This window comes from Aegilops tauschii, chromosome 1 (assembly GCF_002575655.3).
Source record: "Aegilops tauschii subsp. strangulata cultivar AL8/78 chromosome 1, Aet v6.0, whole genome shotgun sequence".
Classification (NCBI taxonomy): domain Eukaryota; kingdom Viridiplantae; phylum Streptophyta; class Magnoliopsida; order Poales; family Poaceae; genus Aegilops; species Aegilops tauschii.
In genome coordinates this window covers 217,133,778-217,139,557 of record NC_053035.3, presented here as the reverse complement: position 1 = coordinate 217,139,557, position 5,780 = coordinate 217,133,778, and the positions used below count along the sequence as shown (strand labels likewise).

General features: G+C 40.8%; 1 long non-coding RNA gene across 3 annotated transcripts; it reads left to right on the top strand.

Annotated features, from left to right (window-relative positions):
• Nucleotides 1–464: 464 nt before the first annotated feature.
• LOC120975204 (uncharacterized) lies at nt 465–3,841 on the top strand. 3 transcript variants are annotated; one of them, XR_005771026.2, is made up of 2 exons: nt 465–720; nt 1,359–3,841. It is a non-coding gene; the product is annotated as an uncharacterized lncRNA (long non-coding RNA). The 3 variants fall into 3 exon arrangements; XR_005771028.2 differs by having other exon boundaries at nt 1,111–3,841; XR_005771029.2 differs by having other exon boundaries at nt 465–724.
• Nucleotides 3,842–5,780: the final 1,939 nt, after the last annotated feature.

Below are 5,780 nucleotides of genomic sequence, written 5' to 3'. Positions count from 1 at the left end.
ATAGCACGAGAGGGCGGAGAACCAAATCATTCTATTCATCGAAACCTGCAATCTGATGGTCTACATTCCTTCAGCGTACTAAATGTGTTTTATGCTTTAATTACCCACCCTGCCATTACCCTAATTAATTACCCACCATGCCATTGGGTTAAGACTAGCCACAATGGGTAGTAACATAGAGTAGTAACATGCTCATGTTACTACTCTATGTTACTACCTCTATAGTGGGAAGTAACATATGTGTAGTAACATGCAACACTTTATTTATTATGCTATAGACTCATCTTGCCTTGATATGTATGATGTTACAGTAACTAGCTAAGTTACTAGAACTACCTCTCTCTTTATTAACTCATTGCCACATAGACAAATTTACTGAGTTGGATTTAAAATTACCGCTGAAGTTACTCTAGTCTAACATCCTCACCAACATGTCGCTGCCCTCCGCTTTCTCGCGACCACGGCCTCGGGGCCGTTTTTCATTGCCCACCGCCCCACACATCGCCCCACCTCTTCCCTCCCCCAGCCACCGCCTGCCTCTATCTGCACGCGCCGCCGGACCGCCGCCAATGCTCCAGGCACCCGGTCCACCGCGCCCACGCTCGAGGCGCCCGGGCCGCCCCGTCCACGCGCCGACCGGACCGCCAGCTCACGCTCCAGCTGCTCGGGCCGCCGTGTCCACGCACCGCCCGGACACAGGCGCCGCCGCTCCTCCATGCTGTAGGTGCTTTCCCCTCACATTCTTCCTGGTTGCAGTGACAATTTTTGGTTTAATTGTACGCATGTTCAATACCACTGCCTTCTAATTTCTGCTGCTGTGAGTTCTAGGCTTGCTGTCAGTTCTAGGCTTGCTTCATAGAGTGCCATAGTTAAAACAGATGCAAACATATGTATTGCAGCGGTGGACTGCATAATGGGATAGATGTACATAATGGGAAGATGATTCCGATCTGTCTATCTATGTTGAGGCTCCTGCACTTTATGTTGCTTACTCTGAACTCTGTAGTCGCACATTGTACATACTGTTCCAATGTCTGATTATTATATATGCTTTTTCACCTCTTTCTGTACTTTGTTGATTTTTCTTTAACATTTTTGTTTTTCCTAAAGGATGAGCAAGAGTAATCCAGACAAAGTTCCAGGAACGACTACGCATCGTTCCCCATTTAAAGACATAACGAATTGCTCAGGCTCTGAATATTGTTAATGGTCAACTAACAGCTGAGGCACATGCTTCGTTAGGATCCAAGGAATGTACACCTTTGAGAAACATAACCAACACACACACACACACACAAATGGTATGTTCATACTCTGCATATCATAATTATTGAATGACCATTTACTCTTTTTGCTAGGAGGTTCGTCTCCTGCGTTGTGTCAGATGCAACATGTACAGAAGCCGCAGGACGCCCTTGCACAGCGGGATCTGCCGCCTCCCTTGGACTTCGCCGGCAAGGCGTGATCCATCGTCGCCGCCCCACTCCTCCCATGGGAGGATGCGGCTGCTATCATCAACCTCCGCTCCATGGGCGTGCTCCCAAATTCAATCTTAAAACAACAGTAAAATCTTTGAGGTCAACATGCGTTCCTTGCTGGGAGGAATTTGCTTGCTTGTTTGTTTTTGTGTTGCTTGATGCATGTTTGTGAAGATGCTAAAACTGTTCCGTCAATTTGATGATTTATTGATTGGTGCTTGGTAAATGCTTGTGGAAATGCTTAGTAAGCTGATGATATGTTAGATTTGCAGAGACTGATGTTGCATGATGCAAGAAGAAACATGTGGTTCCGTTGCGAATCACCACAGCAATGCAGTAAGTTTCCAGATTGATGCTATTGTTAATGCACACGAGGGAATACATGGTTATTATTTTGACCATATCGGTGCCATGGAAGCTGGAGAATTTTTATCTACTATACTTGTTCGTTGCCTGTATCATATTGCAGTTCCAAAGTCCACATAAGGTATTCCATTAACATTTCGTCCACCATTTTTTCCACCACTCGATCACATAATGAATATCATGAACATTCATACCAAGTTATTTTGTGTCCTGTCAGTAAGTTTAAATAATACATAATTCATTAGCGTGTACTCTGTCATAGGATGTTGCTTTACATGTAAGATTTTTATCCCCTTTCTAATGCTAATGATGAAGATAATCCTTTTGTGGAATTAAGCTTCATTTAGGGTGGATAATGTATGGTTGTGCATATGTTGTGTATTTTTTTATATTAAATGCATAATTTTTTCTGGTATTAAAACAAGTGAGATTGGTTACAAATAAACAAGTTAGTTCAGCAGCATTCACGTTTTTCAACTGGAATCATTTTGGCCAGAGTTATTCCGACCTTTTTGCAAAGTGGTTGAAATTTTCCTTTGCACTGCAGTTTGGGCGCACCATGTTTTAATTGAGAAGGTCGTTGTTGGTAAATTTAGAGTTCAAATAGGTCCTTCGACGAGGGTGTGTCAAAACTCAGCTAGGCGCTTCGGTGTCGACTGGTAAGAAGTTAGTGCCGTAGGAAGGTAGACAATTGGTGACATGTATAGCATCATAATTTGTAAACTACAACTTAGTGATTTTGTTTTAGAGGCAACAATTGCCGTATCATATTCACTGATTGTTTTTCATAAAATAGTTCATTGGTTGCTAGCTATACCTGAAGATAGGTTGTTGTCCATACTGGCTGTTGTACATATTTCAGAATATTTGGCTGCTTGCTAGAGAGTGCATACTGGCTGGTGTACAAATTTCAGAATATTTGCAGTACATAAATATCTTATGATGTTAAAAATTCACAGTGGTTCCTTCGCTACCCTCCTCATTCGGTGTTCCACCTCACCACTCCCCAGCAGTGGAAGCAGAGCAGCCGACGGGTTCCTGGCTTACCTGCCTCGCAAAGAGGCAGTCATGACTAAACCTGAAAAAATGATGCTTCCTGTATACATTAGTAGAGGGAAAAAATGACTTGATTTCTGTAGGAGTGTGTTGTGGATTAAGTGGATATGTAATGTCCTTTAAAAAAGTGGATAGGTAATGTACTATTCTTGATTGCAGCTGGTGCTTTTTTGGAAATTTGATAACACCACGAGCAGCAATCGATTTTGAAAGCCAAAAAACATCCAAAACATGTACAGTGGGAGTACTGCTAGTTTAGGAGCAAAGTAACCATTACTAGAGTAATGAATATGGGAAATGAATAGTTGATGAAATTGAGCACTCTTGTAATTCTCGACAGTGAAATGGTCTTTTTTTTTGTCCCAGTAAAGGTTGGAGGTACAATCAGCTTCAATCTTGAGTACCCAATTGTAGAGAATTCGAAAGGAGGCACAACATATATGGAAGTATGAACTCTGGCAGTAACAATTTTATGTTTCCAAGTTAGGTTGATGATGTTCAGGTTAATGGACAACTGTACAGACACTTAATAGAACACAAACTTTCGTTGTTGAGTTCAATCTAAAGTGTCCCGTGTATATTTTTTAAGGCGTCATGTTTCTCAAGAGAATACATCTGCACGTAAGGAACTAGCTACCAGTTTCAATCTAAATGAACAAGCTCATAAGCAGCCTTTGCTTTTGATTCATTCGTTTTGTACTTTTGTTGGAGCATAGTTCCATTCATATTTGTGATATACTTATTTTTTCTGTATCACTTACAATTTTTGTTTAGCAAAGTGATGTCCCTCTTGAATAATCATATGCTGCTATCCGTTCAGACATTGCACGTAGCAAATGTAATCTTTTATGGGATTAGATGTGATTTTTTGTTTCATTATACTGATTGTGACATCAATGGGATATTGCGTACAATGTTCTAATGTTAAGCTTTTGTAAGTACTCACTGTGGTTTCAACATGATGCTTGGTATATGGAGTTTATAGCATCAATGTGGTGCATAAGCCTTTCCAAATTAAATCAACTTGTCTGAATTCTTTCCTCTCTTCTCTCATGCTTAAGTTTCTTGCTCGTGTTTAGTATGATGCGCAAGGGAGTTGATGCCCGCCGAGTTCCAACTCTGAAAGATGTGCATCTCATTATACCTAAACCACACCCCAAGTAGCAAATCCTGAATGGGATGGTGTCTTTTTTTCTTCTGCCGTCGTCGATTACCAGCTCGTGTAAAAAACACAGACAACTGACTACCTTTCAAACCACTAAAGCATCTTATTTAGTTTTTCTAATGCTCAAGATAATGATAATGCATATATCTACAAGAACTGGTCTGATTATTTTGCTTTTAGTTTATTGCACTCATGGAATGCGAAGGAACTAAATCAACCAATTTGCAGGGTCAATATTCATTATTTCATGATTTTATCTTCTACTATGCAAAAACTTAGTTTGACTTACTATTTTCATTCAGGATGGTGACCAGATAAGGAAGCAATTTTTGGTGCACCCACAACTACATCAACAGTGAAGCTGCACACAACATTTCAGATGTTTAAGAGAATTTATCAGCTTTATTAGGAAATACTGCTATAATTTTTTGGCTCTATGCATACGATGAGTTGATGATACATTAAAGTGTCTTCTTGATTTATAATAGTACTTTTTAGTGCAATCAAAATATCTTTCTGGGTATGTTAATTCTTACATATGTTTGTCATATTAGTCGAGACGTGCATTTGCACCTGCACGCTTACTAGTATAGGGGTAGTAGATAGATAGATAGATAGATATAGTAGATGACTATGGCCGTCAGTGACCACATTGCTAGGCAGCAGCTGAGAGTCGGGGGATCAATCTCTGGCCATGCTCTGGCATTGAATCACAACAGAGAAACTGACCATTGTCTACACTTCGCAGATTACTTTGAGTGCACGTCCTCACTATGCAGTCTCAATCTTTCTCTCACGCCGCTTCTAGATGGCGGGATGTAAGTGCATCTAGTGCCCCTTAGTGATTTTGATGTATTGAAGATTTATAGGTTAAGGGACTAATATATTTGTAAGTGTACACAAGCTCTATAAGTTGATGACGAGTTTGATATTTACGATGAAAGTCGACCCCTAAAAATGTATGTCTTCAGCTGAAGACTTTGGTTCTCCTGAAGATTTTGAAAGTGAAGAAATTGATGTGACCTTGAAGACTTGGATATTCATGCGAGGATTATGAAGCGTGAAGACTTTTGTTTTCGTAGTTTCATTTTCTCTTTCTTGAGTGATAGGAAACACCGTACTGTTAAAAGGGGTCGAGGTAATACTAAGGAAACTGATTTCCAAGTGATGCTCATCTCAAAATCCTACACCTACCCAATCCTTTCGAGTGAAGCCATTGGAAATCTCATATCAGTTCAGTCAATTTCTTCAGTGACAGAGATGAAGATTTTCTCGTCTCTGAGGAATTTGTTCTGACTGAGGAGTTAGGAATTCGCCGGTGCGGATTGCCTACACAGTGAGGAACATGATAGCCCTGAGGAATTTGAACCTCAAATTTCCAACCGTTGTTGTGCTATGCGCCAGCTGTCCAAAAATATCTTCCACCTAACGGTCATATCATTGAAGGGCATTTATGTCTTATCATGTCAGGTTGCTCCCTAGGCTATAAATAGCCGCCCCCTTCAACCACTAGCTGGTTGGCTGCTCCGAGAGAAACTGACACTTGTCATTGAGAGCATCCCATCCTTCGAGGACTTTGAGCGAAAACCATCAAGTGAGGAAAACCCAAACCCAAACACCTACAAACCCAAAGTGATTGAGCATCACTGAAGAGATTGTTCCTGTGTGGAACCGACGCATGTTACCTTTGAGAACTGTGTATCCTCCAGACGGTT